Source organism: Danio rerio, chromosome 11 (genome assembly GCF_052040795.2).
Source record: "Danio rerio strain M-AB ecotype USA chromosome 11, GRCz13ab, whole genome shotgun sequence".
In the NCBI taxonomy this organism is placed as follows: domain Eukaryota; kingdom Metazoa; phylum Chordata; class Actinopteri; order Cypriniformes; family Danionidae; genus Danio; species Danio rerio.
This window is the reverse complement of record NC_141031.1, coordinates 34,891,494-34,918,507: the sequence shown is the minus strand read 5'-3', so window position 1 is coordinate 34,918,507 and position 27,014 is coordinate 34,891,494. Positions and strand designations below refer to the sequence as shown.

Sequence of the window (27,014 nt, the reverse complement as noted above, 5' to 3'; positions counted from 1 at the left end):
TTTCCTTTAAACTCGATCAAATATAACACACAGAGCCAGTCTGATAATATTCAGTCTAAGAGAAATGGAAAGAAAAGCGAGAAAAGAGTAAGAGCTACACATAATGACTGAAAGCAGAGCAGTTACTGATCAAATTTTTAAATTATTAAGGCTATATACGGCTTAATAGATTAATACTGCGGCCTCAGACTATATGGACTATCTAGAACAAGAAACTAAAAACGGCTTCACTCAGATACGTAGAAAGCATGACATATTTCTGCTGTTTGTGTCCTGTGCTTTCTTTTGCTCTCAGAACGCTATTTGTGTCTGTTTAGTGGAAAAATTGTGATGAATGCAGTTTCCCAGTCCTGATTTAAAATCCCATTAGGTTGTAATTATGTTGGGTGAAAGTCCAGATCATTTTGGAGAGTTGAGGCGTTGCTTTCAAACAGAGATTCATCTTTTATTTTGCTGAACGAGCCTCTTAACAAAGTTTAGATGCAAGCCATACATGTATTATGCTAATTCTAACGCTGAATTAATCAGTCAAAACACAAAGCTGCAAGCATTTAAGTAAATTATCCACATTTGCGCTCAGTATAAGATATACAGAGACAGCACCCAGGACTACACGGAGGGCAAATGAACGCAGTGACTGACAGGTGTAACATGAGAGGTGATGCTGAACCTGGCAGGCCGAGCAATGGGAATGTCGCTCCTGTCACTGCAAGAACACTGGCAAAAACACGGATGTCACCGGGAGGGAAGACACCTTGTCAGAACGACGGCGCAAACCCATTAAAAAGCCCTGGAATATTATGACACCGAATATTCTGCTGTATTCCTTCTTTCAGGTTGCAGCAAGGACGCTTCGATCTGTCCATCAATGCTAGTGTGAAGGTGTGTATCATACAGGGTTTTCTTATAATACCCTCAGCATAGCAATGGAACCCTGGCTAAGAATCATATAGCAGTACAATGTGTTGTAGAGCACTGAAATTGTGCTTAATCTTTCATTGAAAAGTGCAATGTAGTAGAAAAAATGCCTTTATATATATATAATGGTAGGAGTAAATGGCAGCATCTGAGATGGACCATCACACAGTGGAAACATGTACTGTGGTCAGATGAATCAGTATTTCCGGTATTTTTTGGGAGAAAAGTATCATCCAGACTGTTACCAGCAACAAGTCTGAAGGCCAGGGAACATCACCATACGGGGTTATGTCAGTGCCCTTAGGAGAGGGATCTTGCACCTCTGTGATGGCACGATTAATGCTGAAACGTACATAGAGAGTTTGCAGCACAATATGCTGCCTTTTTTTCCAGGCATACCTATGCATATTTCAGCAAGACAATGCAAAACCACATTGTGCACACATCACAAAGTACTGGCTAAAGAGGAAGAGGATACAGGTACTTGACTGGCCTGCCTGCAGTCCCGACCAGTCTTCAATAGAGTATCTGTGGCGCATTTTGAAGTGCAAAATGCGACATTCGAAGATCCCATACTTTTGCCAACCTTAAGACATGTTAGCAGGAAGAATGGGGCAAATTTACACCTGAAAGACTTCATTACTTTGTGTTTTCAGTTCCTAAACATCTTTTATGTGTTGTGAAATAGAATAGCAAAATTACAAAGTGGTAAATGGTTTACTGTTAAAACTTTTTTGAAATGTGCTTCAAGAACCAAAATGTGTAATTATGAAAAATATAAGTAAAATAAAAATCATGAGAAACACATTAAATGTTTGTTGTTTTGTCTATAATGAAATACAAGTCAAAGTGAATTTAGAAATCACTTATTTGCATTTTTCATACTGTCTCAATTTTTTCTGATTTGTGGTTTCAGAAATATTATAAGCTACTAATAAAAATAATAAGTCAAAATGCACAATAATATATGGAAACACTATAAATAATTTAGTAATGTATTAACAAGGTTTGTTTTGATTTATGGTCACTTGTAATTATGCATACTTCACAGAGTGTACATAAAGAATGTAATAGTAAGTACATATGACATTTAAACAGAAGCCTAATTAAAGTGTTACTTAACAGAATAAATCAAATAATTATTAAAAGTAACATTAAAAACATCCAAAAAAAATATAAACCTAATATAAAAAATGCAAGACACAACCCAGGACAGCAGCAGCAACAAACAATAATACAATAAATACATAAATATTTAGAGAAACTAAAATAAAACATTGTAGGGTTCCACTTCCTTGTATTTGAGTACAGTGGTCCCTCCTTATCAATGGGAGTTACGTTCTACAAATAACCCAAAACAGGCGAAATCTACAAAGTAGTGAGCTTTATTATTATTATTATTATTATTTATTTATTTATTTACAATTATTATAGGTGTTTAAGGCTGTAAAACTCCTTACTACACACTTTATAAACTTATTTCAGAGAGGCATTAACATGTTCACACTTTTCGGCAGAAATATGAACAATGTCCTAAGTCGTAGCTGGGCACCGCAGTGTGCGACCCCATTTATCATGGTCTTGCTGCGGACAGTTACAGCCTTTTTTGCATCCTTGTTAAAACTCACACAGCTAGCAATAGAAATTTTATATTAATCTGGCATACTGAATGTATTCTGTACTGTACAGGAGACATGCAGGCGACTGATTGACAATGGAATATAGCCATCAGGACGCTGCCAGACTGCGAAAAAAATCTGCAAAACTGCGAGACCACGAAAGGTGAACCATGTTATAGCAAGGGAGCACTGTATACATAATTTAGGATCTTCTTTAATGTGAGATAAAGAACAAGGACCCTCCAAAATAAAAACTTAATAGAAAAACAGAAAATAAAGTCCGATTTGAAAAATAAAAGTAACATTTTAAGTAAAACTAAAGAACAAATATAACTCAATAACTAAAATAAAACCAGAAAACCTCAAACAGGAATAAGCATGTCATTTTTCAAGACAACAGTACAAATGGAAAAATATAAGTTTCCTTCACTTCACTCTGAGGACTCAACTCTTGTAAACCAGGTCAGAATCTCAGAGTTTTCTGAACACAACAGAATGAAGCTTTTATGGATACGGCACGCTGGGTGAGACAGAAACAGAAAAGGGGAGAAGAAAGAAAGAAAAGAGGACAAGACGGCCCTCTCATCACACTGTAGTAAAAAGAATAGCAGGTGGTCTCCTCGTCAGGTGTAGACCAGAGGCTATACAACTAATGCATGTGGGTGTATATTCCCCAGAGAGAAGCTTGGCCGTGTTTCTCCATGAACCGTGAGAGAGACAGACCTGTGCAGTTGCCATCAGCAATCCTGTCAGTGCAGCCATTCAGCAGGGCAGGCATGCAAAGAACAGACAATGTGCTCGCCATTACATTAGAGTACAATAATGAAAGGAGCCAGCCATATTTCTACTCTCCCACAGGACCTGCATGCAAGGGGAATGTGGGTACGCTGAACACAGAGCAGCAAATAAATCCCCTATTGAAGATGAACTGCTATTCATACAATTGTACACAACCCTGTATGTTTTCTTGACTAATTTGCCCTGTTGTGCTACCAAATCCATCTACAGGACAGTGTGAGCTATTATATAAATACAAATAAAAACTCTGCCATCATTTAATTACCCTCAACTTATTTTAAACCTGAAACCGGTATCCATCAACTTCCATAGTATTACTATATAATCCTTCTAAGAGTGTCAACATTTTTCAAAATATCTTATTTTGCGTTCAACAGAAAAATAATAATGATCTTTTCATATTTTAAAGATTTGAAGTCACGTTGTCATTTTTTGGGGTGAACTATCCCTTTAAGCTACATAAGCTTTGCACATTTTGTTGCGTTTTGAAATTCATATGTGCTGTATTTCCAGTCCGTCTCATGGGGAGCTAAAGCGGGAATTAGCACAACTCTCTTCAACAGCCTTTTCTCTTCCAGATCAAATGCTGTCATTATGCAGTCTGCTAACATTTAGAAGAGAATCGTGTTGAAATGTTTAAAGCGCAGGCATTTGAAGGTAACTCAAGCCCCCTTGGAGAAACAAGGACTGCTAATGCCGCAAAAACAATCAGGCTTTCTAAGTACACTTCTGTCCAAGCGTTTGGAAACAAAGCACTTTCGAAATATTTTTTTTTCTACAATAAGGAAACCTTGCACAAATCATTGAAGATTTAATAAAAAATACTTTAGGCCAAAAAAAAAAAAAGATGTTCAAAATGCTCAACGGAAAGAACATATTTTTCAGTCCACTAATACATAATGTTTCTTGAATAAAGGCCTAATTTTCACAGTGGATTCTTGTGTTCACTATATTTTTTAGACTGATGATCACAGCACTGAATGATTGTTGTAATCATTTTAATTGATTTCAAACATATTTTCTTATCACATTTTCTTTGCATCCATACTTTTACACAATTTCCCGGGTCTCACTTTACATTAGGCTGCCTTAACTGATGGTGAAAATAAGTATTGAACAAGCCACCATTTGACTTGACTTGAAATTTTCACCAGATGTTGATAGCAACCAAAGAAATGAATTCATGCAAAGAAATCAAATCTTATTAGTTTACAAATGATGTTTTAAGTAATACAACAAAATGACACAATAAATGAATACAAAAGTATTGAACCCAGACAGCAGCTGAAATCTCTCAGTAGTTATTCAGCAACTCCCCTTCATCATTGTCAATTAATATTAGCTTCTTCAGTCCAACATCTATATTATCAAGAGGAAACCTGGGTAGACATTTTAGTGTAAGTATTAAATATGCTTCAATAGTTTAGCACTTTCTCCTTGTGTCATTCCATTGTTATTACACATAACTTATTTTTCAGATATGCCTTTTAATGTTCGTATTTTTTAGTTTTTTAATAATAATTTTTTTCTGGGTTTTTAACTTTATTTGGATAGGAAAATAGAGAGAATTGACCGTGCTTTCCTACCTGTAGCTTATTATTTTTTGTTCCAAAACAAGGATTAAAACGGTTATATTGTTTATTTTGGTTTTTGATGCAGTTCGCTTTCACACTGCAAATTTTCTAAAGGGAACAACATAGTTAAAACAAGTCACATGTGAATAAACGCTCCCCAAATTAGTTAGAGTTTCAGGATTTATTAGTTTATTAGTTTTAGAATCCCACAAATCCTGCTTAACTGTCATACGTCTGATGAGCAATAAGATATTATAAGCAAAAAGGTGCACTTTTGACACCCACAAACAAAGTCACCAAATATATATATATATATATATATATATATATATATATATATATATATATATATATATATATATATATATAGATAGATAGATCAGACTTTCTCATACATAGTCTTATGTCAGTTGTCAAGGGTTGTTCAAATCTATCTATTGAAAAAATCTATTGCCTGTCATTTTTTTAACATTTAGTTTTTTCTTAGAAAAGTACATTTAAAAACTTTTTTTCAGTTTTCATCATTAATCATGAGCTTAAAAAACTGCGGTCAGATCATGAAGCAGATCAATGTTGATCTTTCTTTAGAGTTGTCAGTGCACAAATGAACAAAACAACGGGCCTAATACAATCTATTATGTGATTAAAAAATTGAAAGATTATCGGATGGTAATTTCAGTCAATTTTCCTAAGGGATAAACATCAGTCGATACTATTTGAGCATGCTTTTACTTTCGTATTAGTCATGAAATTCACATTTTCTGGAAGGACATCCCGCCCTACTCTAGCAGGGCAAAGGAACCAGGTTCCGAAACAAATGTTTAGTTGTGAAAACACCCGTAATATGTTAGACCCGTTTAATTCAATGTGTGTTTTGTTAATCGTAATAATTTGTAAAATCATGGACACACACAAAATAAACTAACTAAAACTCAGCAGTGTTGCCAATTATTTTCAATATTAAGATGCTAAGCTCTGCCCGAAAAGTTGACATATTACTGGGGTCATGACGTTCAACCGTTTTCGTTTAACAGCCTGTGGTTAGTAAAGGGGTACTTATATTTGCACTATGCTTTATGTATGCATGTGAACTTAACTAAATTCATTGCTGTTTAAATACAGTATATCAGTTTAGATGTGTAGTGAATTTGCTGTAATCTGCATTAATAAACTCAAACAAGTTTCAAAACTGTAACTTAGATATCTGTGATTGTGAACAAGAAATAAACGGTCAAATGAAATGTTTACATTTAAAACAAAGGCGAAGCAGATCAGTTAAGCAGGTCGCACACCAGAAGCGCCGCTCGGCGCCGCGACACGGCGCGTACATGACAGATTAAAGTATCGCACACCAGACGCGCACATTCGAATGATATTTAACATGAAACTAATCAGATGGCGCTCTGTGGCGCGGCTGAAAAATGAACTGCGTCCTGAGCCGTCGCCGGGCGCCGCCGACAGCCGCAGACTTGCGGCGCCGGTGTGTGTATCCTGATAGAAACCTATGATTAGAATTCTAAAATACGTGGCGCTGCGTGGCGCTGCGCGGCGCGCCGCCGAGCGTCGCTTCTGGTGTGCGACCTGCTTTAGACTGTACAAGGGAAATACCTCACACCCTATATACTAAACAATTTGCCAGTGGTACACAGAGGAGTGATCTGCTCTCAGGCTGCAGGTATGAGAGACTGCTGAGGAGTGGGCCGGGCAGGGGGGGAGTCAATGGCATCACCCGCAGCTTGTAGAGAAGAGTAGGAACAGTATAGTACGGACACATAAAAGTCTATAAAAATCTCCAGTCACACCAAAAAAAGTCGCCAGATTTTCCGCAAGTCACTTTTTTTGTAAAGTGGTCGCTACAGAGGTCTGCAAAGTCGCTAAATATAGCAACATTCAAACTCAATAAATAAATAACAAAAAATAAAACCCTCAAATTTCTTTGTGATCAAATAAGTAAGTGAAAAAATGATGAACACTAGACAAATGACTAAATATAAACACTATTTGTTAGGGCTGCCTGTTATTAGGCAGACACTTTTCACCCAAAAGCATCTCTCATTACATCACACTGAATCTCCCTTCAGCAATCTAAGACCTGTTTCTGCCCCGCTGGCTACTACAAATGACCCCTTAAACACATATCTGAAGCTCGGGTGTCCACCGGGGTGTCTGCGGCTACTGAAAACCCTCACCCTATAACACTGCCAAATTTGTACAAAGGGAATATTTCTTGACAAAGAAGTAAGTGATTGCGCTGATCAAAAGCTCTTTGATATTCAAATCATCTGGGTCAAGCAAGCGTTGGCTTTCTCATTGCGAGTCTGCGGAGCGTTTGCTGAGACAAAGCACTGCGCTTTAAAAGACCGAGGAACATGATGTACGCGCAGAATTCATTTGAATGCATTTGCACAAGGCTGGAGTTGAGTTAATGACTTAAGATCACACATGGGAGTCTCATGGAGGAAAACGACCATGCAGAATGAATGTGCTGACGATGAAATGTGCAGATCTCTCCCAAAATGTGTAAAGAATGTGGAGACTATTGTCATCTTTGGGCCGTGCCTTGACCCTCTTTTTGCCCTTTCTTTGGCTCTATGTGTGCGGGTAGCAGTGTGTTTCTAATGAACATAGCTGTCGCTCGGCAGGTTTCTGATTACTGCATAACTGCTTTCAATTAGTGCTGGGCACATTAGCATTGCCAGCATGAGTCACGCTGGGTTCAATCCTCCTTCCATTGCTCTCTCTCTCTCCTCTTCCCCCTTACAGTTTGAAACATTTTAATGGAAGGCCTTAATACCTATGATAAAGGTACATTATGCTTATCAAGTCAAGTCTAATCTTCAAAATATCTGTGCAAAGTGGAGTGAAGTTGAGTCAAGGCACTCTGGGTTTAAATTTGGATGCTTTGCGATTACATTTATTAATTTTGCACATGCTTTTATCCAATTGAAAGTCGCTCATCGTAAGAAGGTGGCCTAGTTCATAATTACTTTCTATTATGTTCAATTTCTTGCATGCAACTGGTGAAAAATATACAAATAGGAGAAAAACTCTTTATAAAGGAGTATTTACTTGTATGCATCTATTGAAAATACTTTATTATCCTGAACCATAAATTTTATTTTAAAATTAAATGTTGTATTTACAGAGTGGGAAATAAGTTTTCAAGATGTTATCCTTTTTTCCCTAAGAATAATATTTCTAAAGGACCAGTTGAAATGGAATTAAACTAGATTTTGGTAAAAACCTAAAGCAATACAAACAAAAAAAATATAACAAAAAAGAGACATGAAAGGACTGTTGTGTAATAATAATGTAATGACACAAGGAGAAAGTACTTTTGAAACGTATTTAATACATTATATACTGTAAAAGGTTCTTTGATGTCAGCTTAAAGACGCCTCTCATACGGAGAATGAGTTTTTCAGCAGACTTCAACAAAGTGTAAAAATCTTGATGGTTCTGCGGGTCTCGTTTATCAAATCTGAGCTTTATTATGTATTCTCTATTGGATTCGGATCAGATTATTGGCTGGGCCATTCTACAGCTTGGTTTTCTTTCTCTGAAACCATTTGAGAGTTTCCTTGGCTGTGTTTTGGATCAGTTTGGACTGAAGCATCTAATGTTAATTTACAATGATGATGTGCAGAGAGTTGCTGAAGAGCTACTGAGTGATTTCAGCTGCTGTCTAAGGCTTTCACTGCCTTTCTACACCTCTCTTTCTTCATTTGTTCAATACTTTTTCCTGCATCAGTCATTTTATTACACATAACTTCATTTGTAAACTAATTAGATTTGTTTTCTTTTTATATATGTATTTCTTAAGTTGATACCAAGATCAGATGAAAAATTCAAGTAACGACACCTTTGGAATTAACAAAAATATGTATGTTTCCTAAGAAATACTTTTTTCCTTCGCTGTATATAGACCTTTTCTTTCTTTCTAGATTTACAAATTATAGCTATGTGTTTTAGTAAAACATAATTTTAGTTTATTCAGCAAACTAATAATAACATTTCTTCAAAATAAAATAAAAATGTATTTTTACAACAACTTTAAAATATATTCCAATTAAAAAGAGTCCCTTTATGTAGAAATAATAGTGTTTTTTTCATCTTGGAGTTAATTTGTATTTCTCTTTTTAGATATTCTTGGTCATATAATGCAGCCAAGAATTCAGGAAAAACTCACAATTTACTGTACACAATTATACACCATAACACCCTGTACAGTACACTGAACAAGTGAGCGAGAGGGGGAGGGAGGGAGTAAGAGAGAGCGAGAGAGAGAGAGATAAAGAAAGGATAAGCTAATTCAGGCTGGCTTGATGACATGGAGCAGAAGTATACTGACTCTAGGCTTTATAATCACTCCCCAGGAGACTGCACAACACTTACTAGTGTGACAGAGAGAGAGTTATGAACACACTGCCATCCTACACATACACACACACAGACATACTGCACAAAACTGAACCATGTACAACAGTGGAAGGCAAACACACACGCACTCATGCACGCACGCACGCACGCACGCACGCACATCACCATCGATGTTGATATATTCACAACAAACACCAACATAGGAAGGAGGACAAACATATACTGCAAATAGAGTCAAGTCTGCAGCAGTCAGTGGAGCAGGGCATGTGCACACACACAAAGCTTTAAACAATTGCACATCCTAGAAACAGAGAAGGGTCTTCTCTCACTGCCATGATCTTATGCAGCTCATTGTAAATAGATATGGATATGATATGCTGCAAATAGTGTTCTGGTTGTAAAATAAATCACATAAGAGATTTGTTCATTAAAATGAGCCTTTTCATGCTATTACTTTATGTCTACAATGGCAGCGTCGGAAATCTCATACCTACATACTAAATAGTACGCTAAAAACAGTATGCGAAACCAAGTAGTATGTCCGAATTCATAAAATTCAAAAAACAGTATGTGAGAAGTATCCGGATGACCTACTATTTCTGGTGAGATTCTGAAGTGCGCATGCGATGCACGCTACACTATCCCATGATGCCCCGCGAGAGAATTCAGAAATGAGAGTGAAGCGACAAGCGGTGTTAGCTAGACCAGCAGGGGGTGCTCAACCGGCAGTCTGTGTGGGTCCTAATGCCCCAGTATATTGATGGGGACTCTAAACCACTCAGTGAGTGGCATCTTTTGGATGAAAAGTTAATCCGAGGTTCCGACTCTCTGTGGTCTTTAGAAATCCCAGAATGTACTTCGCAAATGGATTTGGGTTTAACGCTGGAATCCTGGCCAAATTTGCCCTCTGGCCTCTGTCCAGCATGGCCTCCTAACCATCCCCAAACTATAATTGGCTTCATCACTCTGTCTCCTCTCCACCAGTCAGCTGATGGGTGTTGTTTTCGGTCTGGTGCAATTCTGGGGGTTACATCGCATCATCAGAATGGATGCTGCACACTGGCGGTGGGTGAGAAAATTCCATAAAAATTGTGTAAAGCAATTTAAGTGTCCAGAAAAGCGCTGTATAATTGTAAGGAGTTATTATAAATATGTTCTTTCATAGCACTTTCTGCAACCAGTGTGAAAGCCATAAAGCCTTTTTTTTTCAATATATCATTTTGGACGATTTTCTTTTCATCCAAAAACCAAAGATATACATTTTTTGCAAAAAATAAAGAGCATCCCACATTTACATTTTTGTTTTGTGATGGGAGTTAACAATAAGGAATATTACTACAAAAGTCATCTAATATTTGAAAAATTGGCTATAAAATTACAAGTTGGTGCGTAGCAAAATCACCTCACAGCAAGAAGGTCACTGGTTCGAGCCTCAGCTGGGTCAGCTAGCATTTCTGTGTGGAGTTTGTATGTTTTCTCCATGTTCATGTGGGTTTCCTCCGGGTGCTCCAGTTTCATCCTCAGTCCAAAGACATGCAGTATACTGTAGGTTAATTGAATAAACAAAATTGTTCATAGTGTGTAAATGAGAGTATGGGTGTTTCCCAGTGATGGGTTGCAGCTGGAAGGGCATCCACTGCGTAAAACTATGCTGGATAAGTTTGTTGATTCATTCCACTGTGGTGACCCCTGAATAACAATAAAAGGACTGAGCCAAAAAGAAAATGAATGAATGAAGAAACTGAACATTAAGAAATCTATTTAATTTCTGGAGGACACAGTGGCTCAGCGGTTAGCACTGTCAGGTTTTGAGCCTCGGCTGAACCAGCTGGCATTTCTGTGTGTAGTTTGTATGTTCTCCTTGTGTTGGTGAGGGTTTCCTCTGGATGTTCCGGCTTCCTCCACAGTCCAAAGACATGCGCTATAGGTAAATTGAATAAACTAAATTACCTATAGTGTTTGAGTGTGTATGGGTGTGTATGATTGTTTCCCAGTACTGGGTTGCAGCTGAAAGGGAATTCAATGAGTAAAACATATGCAGATAAGTTTGTGGTTCATTCCTCTGTGGCGACCTCTGATTAATAAAGGGCCTAAGCCGAAGAAAAATGAATGAATGTTCTTATATGCAGTATGTTTTATGCCAACTCACTAAAATCAATTCAGTAAATTTATAGTAAATAAAACAGCAAAATGTAAACTATATAGGTAGATTCAGACCCTTTTCTGTGTTAGTTAATTGGAGAGGGATTACATATCTCCTGCTGAAGTCTACCATGAGCACAGAAAACAACAACAAAAACAACAACTATTTTTCAGTCTCAGAGGAGAAAGAGACATGCATGGTGGGTGTGGATATTTGCTTTTTCATGGAGGTAAACCTCATACTAAGAGAAGAGCACTCAAGCCTTTACATTACACTCCATCCAGATACCATTATAGGAAAAAAATGGAGGAATGGAAAAAGAGATGGAAGGTTTCAGATCATCACGAATGGATTTTTACAGGTGGACGGATGAATGCCTGAGTAGATGGGTGTATGAATAGACAGATCAATAAAAGGAATGGAAAGTACATTGCACTGGCCAATAATGATGTACAGAAAACAGCTTTTGTTCTTTGCCATCCAAAGAAAGGACCGCGAGGCTGGACTCCGTTAATACAACATTGTATTAATAATTTGGTTTCATGCAAGTATTTATGTGTGTAGAGAGCGCACTTCCTCGGGGAGGTTTTTGGTAGAACTAAATTAGCCTGTACAATTAAGAAATGTGTGCTGTGAGTCAAGGGAGTGATTTCAGCTCCCTCATCGCACACAGAGTCTTAAGCATGAGGGCTTGACCCCACTACATGCTCCATTCACTAAACACGCTAAGCCACTCATTAACTAACCACAGTGGGGCCTCTGTCACACAAACACACGCTGCAGAATATCAAACTGAAAACTATTAGGAAACACAATGCTCCTCCATTATTGTTTAAAATTGAACGGAATAATGAAAGCGCAGGTGCAGCGGTCGTGGTCTGAGGCGAGTGTTTACACTACGTTACTGGATGCAGTTCATTCTTCATTGAGGCTTTAACAGAAGAAAATGCAGCCAATTAATCTTGCTTTGATTAGGTTATAATGAGAGTTCACTGCCATCTCCAGTCCGGGTCACTTGTTTTTGCTTTGGTGGCCTGATCGCAAATTAGCAGCTAGGGAACCTTTGTCTTCTTTCTGGTCAACTGAGAATGCAAACTTTCACAATTAAGAGTTTAATTGTTCACTCATGTTCTCACTCAGCTGTAAATGCAATAATAAACCTACAATTCAACACACAAAGATGCACGGAGACCACGACAAGACTGGATATCTTAAAAAAAACATGACAGAGATTTTAACCATTAAGAGAAAGAGAGAGAGAGAGAGAGAGAGAGAGAGAGAGAGAGAGAGAGAGAGAGAGAGAGAGAGAGAGAACTATGAGAACTACTGTTCAAAATTTGATGCGAGTAAGATTTAATGACATTTTGAAGGCTTACCAAGGCTATTGTAAACTATTACAACAAGTTTAAATAACTATTTAAGATTTTAATATCTTTTTTAATGAGATTTGTCTAGGGATGAATCAAAATCAAAATCAAAATTCTTGTCTGAAACCGAAAACTAAAAAAGAGGAAACCTGACCAAAACTGAAACGCTGAAATAAATGATGCCAATTATTAGTGCCATTGCATTTATTACTGTGTACTAAACTTACTAAAATCATTATTGCATTAATACATATTAAATTGTCAAAAAATAAATCAATTACAAATTATGAAAGTATTTATTTAGCACATTGCAACAATGTGCTATCACTTCTGCAGATGGAGACTTCAGATAACATCTAGCTGTTGAGTGGTTGAGTTTGTCTTCTGACTGACATTTTAGAAAGATTTGAAAGAGTATTTAAATTGGGCCAGTGAATAAATTAACATTTTTTATAATAAAATAGCCTAAGTCAGAACAGAATAGCCCACCTTTTATAATTTAAGCCAATTCTTAATGGATTTCACTGAACATATTAGAGAACAAGAGAGCATGCTCTTCATTCTAGTGCACAGAGATTAGTCTTTTTCTGCATTCTGATTAGGGCTGGGCCGATAAACAATTAATGCTTAAAAATTGTTAACTCAGTTTAAAATTGTAAATTAGGTAGACATATTTTTGAGTTGAATTTACTCATAAAAACGATTTAACTGCATGTTTGGAACAGTTTGTTCAATGAAGGTTTATATTCAGTTTAGGAGACTTTGAATTTTGATTTCTTCACTACCACGTTTACCTCTGTAAAAAAATAAAAAGTTGGGTTAACTACAATTTTGAAGCAACTGGCTGCAAAGAAATTTTGAGTTTATTAAAGATTCAGTGGTTGAAGTTGTGCCAATTTATTCAGTAAAGTATATTTGACTTAAACCAGCCCTTTCAGACAACTTACAAAAATTATTTGGTACAACTTCAACCACTAAAGCTTAGTAAACTCAAAATATCGTTGCAGCCGGTTGCATTGATATTTTAAGTTAAATTTATTACAGTGTAGTTAGCTTTGTCTAGGTAAATTAAAACTATAAAGTGAATTTATTTAGTTGTAAAAAATAGAAGACATAAACACTAAAATACATTCAACAAAATCAAATCTAATTATCAGCAACAGCAAAAACAAACTCTAAGACCAGCCAATATTGCAGAAATATATTGTGCACCCTTACTAAAAAAAAACATGAATAGAATCCTCACATTCTTTTAACATCCTACGAACTGAGAATAAGAAATCAACCAAAAAAAAAAAAAATAAATAAATCTGAACACCACATGATCAAAGCAATAGGTTACCTAAAAATGAAACCTCTGTCATCATGCATTCCGCCTCATTCTTCAACAAAGTACTTGAAAAAGCATTCTTAAAAAAAGATTTGAACCATTTCTAGATACAATGCAAGTCCATGGGCTCCAATGTTGTTCCACACCTTCAGATCATCACGAACATCTCTCTCCCATGATCAGAACAGTGCTGTCAACTTATTGACAAAGAACATGACTCTCCTGCACTATTTCTATTACAAAAAAGAAAGGTGAGAGCAGAGCCTGTCAGAGTAACCCGTTCATGTGTCTGCATCCCGATGAACCCTGTTTCACACTGGCACTGACAGCTGACCTTTGTCACGGTCAGGACAGTGATTTGCCCTTTGCCATGCCAACGAGGGCCAGACATCCCACCCCGTGGCTCCTCTGATCATGTCAGTGTCAATGAGGTCACAGTGGACACCCAACCCTCAACTCTCGACAGGAGCGCAGGTGTTTTCCAGAGCTTCAGAAGGAATGCGAAACACGCCGTCGGTATAATAATATCAGAGCAGCACAGGAATGACAGTGTAACCTGTGAGACAGTGTTACTGACAGGGCTGTTGATGTAGCTGGCAGGAACAAACCGGCTTTCTCCCCGAGGAGCTGTCACCGCGTTTAGCCAAATATATCAGAATGGCATTACTGATCCACAAAACACCTGCTTGGACGGGTCCCTACAGAGGGACGCAACGCTTTCACCGCGTCTCCATTTCTAATGTACATACAAATGCTCACCTTGCGTCGCACACTTATCAAACAAAAAAACAATTTCAGTTAATTCCCAGACGGCGCCGCCTACTCCCTCCCATTCTCTTAGCTACTGTCAACAGCACATTGCCTCCGAGAGTCCGTGTCACTTCCTGTTTGTCTCAGCGCCGCTGTCCCCACCACTGGGGCTCCTGGCGGGGAAGTGGGCAGGAGCCATCAGAGGCATAACGGATCTCCACAGAAACACGGGCTGATTGATGGCTGAACCTGCTTACCTTGGGTTGCTGACTGACAGCGACAGAGCAGGAGAGGCTTTTACTGACATTTGTCATAAATCAACTACAATTTCATCAGAGAGAGCGAAAACGAGAGATAGAGGGGCCTGTCATCCCAGCCATCTGTTATCACTCTGCACTTCACATTTCTCTCTCCATCCTCCTCCTCTTCCTCTATACGAAAGCACGTGAATGAAGCGGATGCACTGATGTGTTCGCTGCCAGATGTTGCATGATGTTGGTGTGGGTCAGGAGGTTGTGCTTTCTGGTTTCTACATGAAGTTAAATTTGACCCATTTTATTTCTTAAAGGGGAACTTCGTCACAGAAATTAAAACACCAGTAAATATGTTATAAATAGGATAGTTTGGCCCAAATATAAACAATTTTGTTATAATTTTCTCACCCTATACTATATATATATATATATATATATATATATATATATATATATATATATATATATATATATATATATATATATATATATATATATATATATTTATATATATATATATATATATATACATATATATTTATATATTATATATATTACATTATATATAATATATATTATATATATATTTTTTTTCTATTGTACACAAAGGAATATTTTTAAAGAAAGCTTGAAACATATAACCATTGATTTCCATAGTATTTGTTTTTCCTCCATGGATGTCAATGGTTGCAGATTTTAAGTTTACTTCAAAATATCCTCTTTTTTGTTCAGAGGTTTGAAACCATATGAGGATGAGTAAATGGTGAGCTAAATTTTATTTTTGGGTGAACTATCCCTTTAAGTGACAAGAATTTAACACTTCAGATTGTGATGACTGAGGTCAGGGTTTCTGTAGGTTTCACAAAGTTAAATATAAGACTTTAAAACATTTTTATGACTGTTATGAATTTAAAAATTTGATTAATACCATGCTAGATTTTTCTCAAATGTGCCAGCTGGAAAGAATTTGCTCTTGCCCTATCTAAATATGACTGTAATCTAATACATTAAATAATATAACAAGAAAAATATAATAATAAAAATATAAGTCAGGTCAGTATCCTCCGCAGTAAATAACTGGAGGACTTATTAGCAAATGTTGGCAAATGTTACTGTAAGGAAAGTACCTGACGGAAAGTAAATGCTATTTTTAAGATATATTCAAAGTTTTATTGAGATGTATTGTTGGTGATTGTACAGATGCTAATGGCCAGTATGTGTAGAAAAAAGAAACATAAACAAAGGAAGAATTAAGACTTTAATACCTAAAATTTAGCTTTTGAGATTTAAGACATTAAGACTTTTTAAGAACCCTGCGGATAGCCTGATTCAAGGTAATAATATTGTATATAAACAATGTTCAGTGTCTAGAACAGACTAACTATTTTGATAATTTTAACTAACTATTTTGGTAATAAAAGGGACAAAAAAATAACAAAAAAAATACAGATTATATATAAAACTGGACTACCCCAAATAAAACAGACCAGAAAAAGGGGTAAAACATTGCTTATTTGCCAGATAATAATACAGTTACATTATTGCTTTCAATATTCTCTAAATAATATTTGGACTAAGTTCCAAATAATCCAAACAGTCCAAACTTTCAGTTTAAAACTAGATTAAAGACACATCTCTTTTCATTAGCATACACATTAAACTCAAATGCTTTTGTAAAATTCTCTAAAAGATTGTTAGGCTGCATTAATTAGGGCAACTGGAGCCGTGAAAACTTCCCAAACAAATTTATAAATCGAACGGCATTTACGCTTATGTTAGTCTGTTTTTCCTTATCCTGAGGTCTCCATAATCTTGGACCATTTCGTATCCTGAGCAGATGTTGTGGTGGTCATGGAATAGTGGAAAGCATCAGACTGAAAAGTGACAGACGAGTCTCTGCAATGATCTTATGGGTCAGCCTGAACACCTGCCAGTAACCTACTAACACCTGCAGCTTCTCCACCAATCAACATCCAGCGTTCTCCAGTCTCCACCGACTAGACTGCAGCTCTGCACAAGAAGTTTGGCCAGAGGAAATATGGTCACTCCAAACTGAACCTGGTTTCTCTCAAGGTTTTCCTTCACTTTCATCAATTGGTGGTCAAAGTTTTGTTCCTTGCCACTGTTGCCTCTGGCTTGCTTGGTTTTTGGACTTGTGGAGCTGTGCATCGATGGATTTGCTTTTCAGTGTTTGGACTTTCAGCAGTTCAACCACACTGAACTAAACTAATATTCAACTCTGAAAACTGGACTGACAGTTTTAATTTACTAGAACTTCTATGTTAAGCTGCTTCAACAATCTACATTGTAAAAGTGCTATGGTAATAAAGTCAAATCATTTTTTTTGGTGAAATACATAGGTTAGATGTTTCAAGGAAATAAGACACTGTTCGTAATTTAATATCTGTAAAATAAGTCATACAGTTTTGCAACCTAAATTACAGCTTGCCCTAAAAACATCAAAGATACCAAAACATTAAATTAAAACCTAGATTAAAAACTAAAGCTTAGACACTTGAACGTGCGTCCAGTTCACATTGTCCTGCTAATGCATTGATCTTGCAGACTGCTATGGCCTAACCATCTCTGACAGCCTGACAAATTACATTAGGCTTTTTTTCTTTTCAGGAGACCTGTAACTCATCTAGTAAGCTATTTTCTAAAGTCTCTTAGGTGAAGTTGGAGCTCCTGTGCGTGACCTTTTAGGCAGTCTGACTCTGCTGTCACAGTCTGAGTGCCTATAGAGAGCGGCCTGTAGTGTAAAGGCCAGATCTCTCTCTACAGATATGCAGGACTAATCAGCTGCTTCATGAGAGAGTGTCAAACAGCAGCAGCAGGCACAAAACGCGATGAAGTGGAGAGAGAGAGAGAGAGAGAAAGAGAGAGAGAGAGAGAGAGAGAGAGAGAGAGAGAGAGAGATAGAGATCGCGAGCGATGTGAGGGTCAAAAATACGATCCAAACACATACCAGCTTACTCACAGTGTGTAGCCAGTGAAAGCACCAGGCAAAAAACCAAGCGGCATCCATCACTTCTGTCTGTCTCCTCAGCCACACACACACACCTGGCTGAGCAACATCTGCAAAAACACATCTGCTGTTCCCCGGAGCACTCTCTTTAAGCACAAACACATTGAACACATTGAACACTGAGCCTGTGTATGTATGTCTATGCTTGCATAGATCCTGTGTTATAAAAATTTTGTGAAATATAGACCATTTTAAGGGATGTAAACAATAACAATGGTTCTAATGTATTTCCTGTTTTACATTTTTAATTTTTATTGCTTCCGAAAATCCAAAAAGGTCTACATTTTGATAAATAATGCTATCATAGCTGTTTTAAGGTGAAACCTCTTGTTATTGCCTCTTGTTAGTTATGAAAGAATGTGATAAGAAGCAGGAAATGTTTGTGGGCCAATGACATTACCACATTGAAATGGTCTATAGTGAATGTAATTAGGGTATCTTATCAAGACCCGTTTAACAAAAAACAACAACAACTAAATCTGCGAGCAGCGATGAATGGTACCTCACCACCGGATCACGGTGAGCCTGGGTGCATTAGGATGACAGAGATCGGACATTGTGTGGCTGAGTTATGAGTACTTCCACCCTCTTGCAAAACACTAAATTTTGTCAGTCTTTAGCTGACAATACTAATATTTGGTGCTGATCTGATAAAACCACTAGGAGGAGTTTGTTAAAGTATAACACCTGGAAATGGCAAAAACTGCACTTGTTTTGCAGAGGAAGTTAAAATATTTAACTTTCTGTTGGGTTTCAGATTTCGCTTCAAGAGACTTTTTGTCAGTGTTGGCATGTTTAATGTGTGTGGCAATTTTTTGTTCGTTTGAGTGAAACGTAGCTCATGGGCCACTCAGTCAAAAGTGCACTGGTGGCGCTGTCTAGCCATTTTGCCACACCCACACAGTTTTACCACTTCTGACGTGTGTGCAAAGTTTTGTGAGTTTGAACGTGTTTAGACCCTCGAATGCGATTCATTCTAAAGAAGAAGAGGAGGAAGAAGAAGAAGAAGAAACATAGCAATTCTACGCTAGGGTTGACACGATATTAGAATTCGATACCAATCAGTACAGAAATTTTACAAACGTCCAATTTCTGCAAATAATTACGCGCTGTGGAACATGTTCCTAAACAATGCTGATTTGCCATTGTGTTCATGTGCTCAACAGAGAAGACTGTGATTGTCTGAGAAGGTCATCAGTTCACGGAACTCACTGCTGTTTACTGAGTGTAGCCACAGATACAGGGACACTGGAGCATTTTAAACTCAAGATGCATCAGCAGATCACTCGTATGTCAGCTTATAGACAAACCAGCTGATCAACATGACTTTGAAACGCTCCAGTGCACCAGCGGTAGGGGTGTCACAATTTCGATTTTTAATCGAAATCGATCAAAATTTATGCTCAATTTCGATTATTGAATCAAAAAATAGAATCCTCGATGCTGCCACGCCCCCATGTCACGTCAGCTTGGCTTGCCAAGCGAGAAAAAAACAGGCTTGTTGAAGTGCTTGTTAAACTGCAGAAGCAGGAGACCCGTCAACAGAACTTAAACCCTCTCCTCTTTCAATGAAGTCACCGGTGTGTAAGCATTTTGGATTTCCAGTGAGTAATGTTGACAACATTCGTGTTGTAAACAAAAAAAAAAAAAAACACAGTTTTGCAAGCTCTGCTATGTACGTATTACGTACAGTTCGTCCGATAGACAACACCGGCATCGCCATCCTCCGCCCGCCCCGTTGTAAATCCGCTCGCAAAAAATACACACTCAGGCCCTGTTTACACTGTTTTTGTTTTTAAATGGCATTTTAGAACGACAACGATTTGACGTCCACAGTGGCGTGTAGCATTTCTGAGCAGCCCTCCTTCCTCTCTACCTCCTGAAAATGCACATCACGTGAACACACGGACACAGACGCACTCACAGCCATGCGCTCGAGACAGCAGGTCCAGGCAGTCAGAGGACTGCTTCAATCTTTCACTCACTTGTACTTTGTCATTTTAGCGCACACCTCAGATACTGTTGGCTGGTTCCTGTTGGTTGTGCGTCTTTTTTTACAGATGCCATTATAACGACACAGATCACTGCCTATTCATGAGTCCCGCAGAAAAAAGTGATTGACAGGTGGTAATTATGTGTGTATCTTGCCTTTATTCATTTACTGTATGATTTGTTTATGGGCAAAACAAAGACCATGCAGGTCAGGTAGTTTAAACGGTAGGCTACAAATAATTAATTGGTCATTAATTAATTAATTATTCATAATCGAAAATCGAATCGAATCGTGCCTTAAGAATAAAAAATGTAATCGAATCAAGGATTTGGAGGATCGTGACACCCTTAACCAGCGGTGAATAACAACGGTGAGTTTAGTAAACTGATGACCTACACGGCCAATCACATTCATTTCTGTTAAGCACGTGAACACAATGGTAAATTTTGAAGTGAACGTGCTCCACAGTGCTTAAATGTTCATGGTTAAAATTTCAGTATCGATTGGTCTCGAATTCCAGTATCGTGACAACCCTAGCCTACGCACAACCTATGCTCTGTCCCTAACTATGTGATAATGATGATGATTATTAATAGTAGTAGTAGTAGAAGTATCACTACAGTAGTCATGGATGGATCGAACGTTTTTAAAACATGTTGGGGTTCAGATCTGATATAACAAGACAGCTTTGGACAAGAACAACAGGAGGTGTGTTTGCCATTTGATATGTTAAATTTTACTTACTGAGATAAAAGACTACCAATCCACATGACCTAAAATAATCATTTGTAAACATGTGTATGTTCCCCAAAGAAGCAGCACTATAATTGTAAATCTTTAAATCAGTTTGGCGTTGACTGGCCCACAGCGGGAGCTTCTTTCTGTTCAAAGCCAGTTTACAACAGCTGGTTTGTTGTTGTTGTTTACTAATCTCTCCTCGCATCTTTAAAAGAACTATTACACCCACAAAAACAGATGTCAATTGTTTTTCCTCCTGTGCGGTTTCTTTCACGGGAATTAAGAGGATTAGAGGTACTACATTTTCCGCTAATAAAAGTAAAGGAGAAAGGCGGAGGGAAATGGAGAGAGAGGAAGACAAGAGGGGTGAAACTCATCCAAACTGTCAACATGTAAAGTGGAATTTGCACTTGAAAACGCTGGTGTTGAATTTGTGCGTTTGATAATTCTGACGTGCAGGTCTGCGAAAGGAGTGATCAGAGACGCCGCAGTCTTCCTGATCTATTTTTTACGCTCCTCATCTTTCCTCCGACTGCTCAAAGATGGGTAATTATCTTTTAAAGATGAGGCTCTGGGTTGGGATGCTTTTGTCCTGTTTGCTTTGCTGTGTGTGTGAAGATTTCTGCGTGAAAGCGCACATCGGTAATATGCTTTTGAAAGATGTCCTGGTTTTATTTGGAAAATAGCTGGGTTGCATTAGCAGAGGAAAACATTAACACACGCACACACTCACACAGAAATCATGTAACCATCATACCGAGAACAGATGATCAATCAATTCCATTTACTGAAAATGTAACTACCTAAGCACAATCTTGCTAAATGTCAGCAAGATATCAATACATATTCAACACCAAACAGTGGCTCTCAATCATCATAAGCGTGCGCTCAAATATGCCTGAATGCATGCAAACTCCCGCTCACTGTAGGAAGATGCCTAATTGCACGCTGGCCTGATAAATCATGTTTTCACCTCCTGTCTGGACAATCCAGTACTGTTTTGATGGATGGGTTACACGTGTCGCTCTCTTCCTCTAATGCTATTCCTCCATCTCTCTCACTATTGTTCCTCCCTTGTTACAGCGCCAGTGGCTGCGGGATTCAGAGGATTAGACGAGAGAGAGCGCCTGTTCTCCTCTCTCCCCCTCTGCCTCGTTCTCTATCCTCTCATCTCCCCCGAACAAAAGCGGATTTAAGCCATTAAAGGTGTGATAATCCTGAGAAGATGGGATGAGGTAGAAATGGAGGAGAGAAGCAGAGTGATTCCAGCTGTGCACAGGTTCTGAAATCACATGTGAGGTGGCTGATCAACCCTACAATTCAAACTGATGAACACAATTAATGTCATCCAAGGAGGGAAAATACATAATAAATAAATAAATAAATAAATAAATAAATACAAACTGTTAAATTAATAAGATAATTAAAAGTCAATATATCAAATTAATATCAATATTTTAAACACAAAACATTATGGATGGATGGCTAGATGGAAAGACAGACATGATAGCGAGATAAGTATGAATAAATGGATATGATAGAGATGGATGGATGAATGGATGGATCGAGGAATGGATAGATAAATGGTCAGACTGATATGAGAGAGATAAAGTGATGGATGCACAAAGAGATGGATTGATGGATGGATATGAGAGAGATAAGTATGAATGAATGGATATGATAGAGATGGACAGATGGATGGATGGATGGATGGATGGATGGATGGATGGATGGATGAACAGACGGATATGAGAGAGAGATAAAGAGATGGCTCGATGTATAGAGAGATGGATGGATGGACAGATGAATATGAGAGAGAGATAAAAGGTTGAATTGATGGATGGATATGGCAGGTAAATGGATGGATCGAGGGATGGATGCATAGACAGACGGATATGACAGATAAACGGATGGATGGATGGATAAAGGGATGAATGGACAGATGGATATAAAGGGATGGACTGACATATGTAGTGATGGATGGATGGACGGAGATAGAAATAAATGGATGTATATATGGATGGATGGATGGATGGATGGACAGGCGAATTTGATAAAGAATAAAAGGATGGATAGATAATGTAGAGATAAACGGATGGATGGAGGAATGGATGAACAGACGGATATGACATAATAAAGAAATAAAGGGATGGGTGGGATGGATGGACAGATGGATATGACAGAGATAAAGGGATTTATGCATGGATGTATAGAGAGATGGATGAATATGATAGAGATAAATGGATGGATGTATAAAGAGATAGATGGATGGATATGGTAGAGATAATTGCATAGAGGGATGGATGGATGGATGGATGGACAGACATATATGATAAAGGGGTAAAGGGATTAATGAATATGGAGATAAATGGTTGGATGTATAGAGAGATGGATGGGTATGATAGAGATAAATGGATGGATGGATGGATGGATGGATGGATGGATTGATGGATAGAGGGATGGATAGACAGATGGATATAATAGAAAGATAAGAGGATAGATGGATGGATATGATATAGATAAATGAATGGATGGATGTATGAAGGGATGGGTAGACATAGATAAAGGGATGAATGGATATGATAAAGATAAATGAATGGATGGGTGGATAGAGGGGTGGATGGATAGAAGAGTGGACGGATGGGTGGACAGATGGATATGATAGAGATAAATGGATGGATGAAGAGAGAGATGAATTGATGGATGGATAAGCTATAAATGGATGGATAAATGGAGGAATGGATGGATGGACAGACATATATGATAGAGAGATGAATAGATGGATGAATGGATGATAGAGATAAATGGATGGGTGATTGAAGGATGGATAGATGATGGACAGATGGATATGATAAAGAGATAAAGCGATCTATAGAGAGACGAATGAATGGATATGATAGACTTAAATGGATGGATGGATAGAGAGATGTCACAGGACATGCATTAGAACAACAAAATGGATGTAGTGAACGAGGAATCGATAGAAAAATGGAAAGAAAAAGAAACATTTTTAAGAGCGATTTTGAGAATGAATAAATATTACAGCATTTAATAATACTTAATTGATATGCTTATACTTTTGCTCTCTCTTTTTTCCTGTTGCACACAATATTATGTATGCAGTGAGCCCACCAAAGAGCCTACGAGTCTTTAAGTGTGCAGAGGTAATCATTTTTCATCTTGCAGTACAGTATGCTCGTGTAGTGACCATTCATTGAGAGAGTGGGTGAAAATGGTGAAAATTTAAACATTAAACAATAATCCTGCAGGCTTAAACCAGTAATTGCCTAATAAATAAAAGGAAGGTATGGTAATCCAATAGCTTTACCCATGCTTGAGGTTACAGCTGGATGCGTCTGTGAGTATAAGAAATGAATACTATGGCAAATGTGTACTCACGGGTGCGCACTTTACAGAGAAGCAAAGTGGGGAAACTGTCATTGGCAACAGCGCCTTCATGGGTGTTTTTCTAAAAGAGCAGTGGCACAACTCTAATGTCACCATTTAAGCAGAACGTGTGTGATTTCCTCAGGGTATCTCATGGCTGGGCCAGATTTTACACTGCTTTCTGTCTCACTTCTGCAATTCCTCATTCATTAGCCTGGCCAAACAAACACTAAAATGCAAAAATGCAAATGACAAAGACACACATGCACGGGCACGCACAAACAAACCCCATTACCTCACAAAAGGCTAATTTAATTCGAAAATAGGAGTTAATGAACACCAACCTAATTGCCTTTTATCTTCATTAGATGAATGGAAAACTAACTGCGTGTTAAGGGTAAAAACTGCTGCTTTTAGGCATCTACCACATGATTGTGCTTAGAGTTGGGATTTCAAACCAAAAGAAAACGAAGTGAGAGAGACAGAGAGAGAGAGAGAGAGAGAGAGAAAATAGCTTTGTTTCAAAACCCAGAGAGCTGTCTATGAAGAAAGCATTTAAAGTCAAATTTGGTGCAGACAAAGCATGCAATTAAGTATGAAATTAATGCATTGTAAAATGTTTATTATGATATACTATATAAAAAATTTGGCACACTTTGGGCTCTATCATACACCCGGTGCAATGTGGCGCAAGGCGCGACACAGTTGTTGTTTGCTAGTTTAAGCTTGGCGCATGAGTCGTTTTGATGTTTTGCGCCACGCTGTTTAAATAGCAAATGCATTTGCGCTCATATGTGCGCCCATAAGCGTTCTGATCAAAAAGGAAGGCGTTCTGAGGCGCATTGCTGGCGCGTTGCTATTTTGAGAAACTATAATTGATTTTTCAATAGACCAGAACAAAGTCGGTCTATTGTCCAGCGCAGAGCGTGTTAGTTGTGCGCCACGCTTACACATTGCTTAATACACTCAAGACGTAGAGCAATACGCAAATATCTTTACATATGAAAAATAATTAAAATATTAAGGATTTATATAGGATAAAATGAGGATATATATAGGATATAAATATAAAGGATTAAAATATTACAATAAAAAATATATAAAATATTTTCTAGCCTACATAAATATAAAAACCACACTTTCATGCCTTCTTCATCTCGGGGGCTTTTTCAGTTTATTCATAACATTTTGCTTTTGTATAATGTTATTATTATAAGCAGTATTATTTATTATATTCATATTTATTTTATTAAAAACAAGCTTAGATTTGCCCACCTGCAGGTTTTAGACCATATGGGGCACAGCATGTGTATTGGGACATAACTCAGTTGTTTGAACACACTTCGTTATTATTGTTCATTTATTCATTTTCCGGAAATTAGAACTGAATTTAGAAATAGTTTTAAAACAAATCTTTGTGCTTAACAAACAAGATTAATTATTTATAGGCTAATTGATGTGTTGTGCGTTGTATTTCCCTATCCACAAGAACGAAACTGAAAGTTAATAATTTATCTCTCATTCTCGCGCTGTAGATGCTCTGTTTAACTGTTTCTTGCTAGTGAAATGCTCAGTTTTTCAACTTACACTTACTTTACATCATGTAAATAGCAAATGCGCTATGGCGCGATGCAACTGACTCTTAAAGGGAATGGGAGATGAGACTCTGATTGGTTTATTCTCAAAACACACCTATATCTCATGAAAATAAGCTCAACGCTTTCAGACCATGCGCCACGGCGCAAAGTGGATTTTACCGTCCTTATATTAGCAAAAGTGGATTCTGACACGCCCTGCACTTTGCGCATGGACCGTCAAAGCCCTTTATTTTGATGGTCCATTTAAGTATTAGTAAACTGTCTGCTTAATATCTGCTGATACCGCTCCTTCTACAGACATTTAACTGACTACATTTCAACTTACACTAATTTCAAGTACATGTCAACCTGCACTAACCCCAACTCCAACCCTAACAATCTACTTATAATCTACTGAGAATTAGTTGGCATGTAGATGCAATGTAACCTAAATTCAACAAACGGACCACCAAAATAAAGTGTGACCAAAAATTCAACAACGATTTTAGAATTATTGTGTTGTTAACCTAACTTTAGATGTGTGAACTTCACATGGAGCTGAGAGAAAGCACAAACTTAAATATATCTGTTAATTTCTCAAGATCAACATAGTGAAATGTCAGGCTCTGCAATTATAACTCGATGTTCTGTGTGAGAGGTAGACCCTGTGTGAGCATATGTAGCTTTTGGCGACACCATCTTAACCAAAAAATAAAACAAGTATGATTTGGTACTTAATATTAAGTCTTTCTTTACTGTTATTACAATAATAAAAACAAAGAAACCAACTCAACATGTAAACTAAGATAAAATAATTCTGATTTTACTTAACGTTAGGGCTCTATTTTAACGATCTAGGTGCAAAGTCTATAGTGCATAGCTCAAAAGCATTAAGGGTGTGTCTGAATCCACTTATGATATTTTAAGAATGGTAAATACTGTCTGCACCTTGGCACACGGTCTAACAGGGTTGTTCTTATTCCCTTAATGTGTTATGGGTGTGTTTTGAGAATAACGTGCATTAAACCAATCTCACCAGTCTCACCTCCCATTCCCTTTAAAGGCCAGATCACATTGTGCAATTTTTTAAATAATTCTGAACGATTGTAGCATTTCAGACTGCACGAACATGGCTCCCATGTCACACTGTAAGATAAA

The 27,014-nt window shown here is 37.5% G+C and overlaps 1 protein-coding gene and 1 long non-coding RNA gene across 6 annotated transcripts in view; one reads left to right on the top strand and one right to left on the bottom strand.

Moving 5' to 3' along the window:
* Nucleotides 1-27,014, bottom strand: part of diaph3 (diaphanous-related formin 3) — a 478,885-nt gene that overhangs the window by 44,992 nt on the left and 406,879 nt on the right.
* LOC141376704 (uncharacterized) lies at nucleotides 4,693-12,109 on the top strand. The gene is made up of 3 exons (XR_015502181.1): nucleotides 4,693-5,175; nucleotides 5,280-6,188; nucleotides 6,500-12,109. It is a non-coding gene; the product is annotated as an uncharacterized LOC141376704 (long non-coding RNA).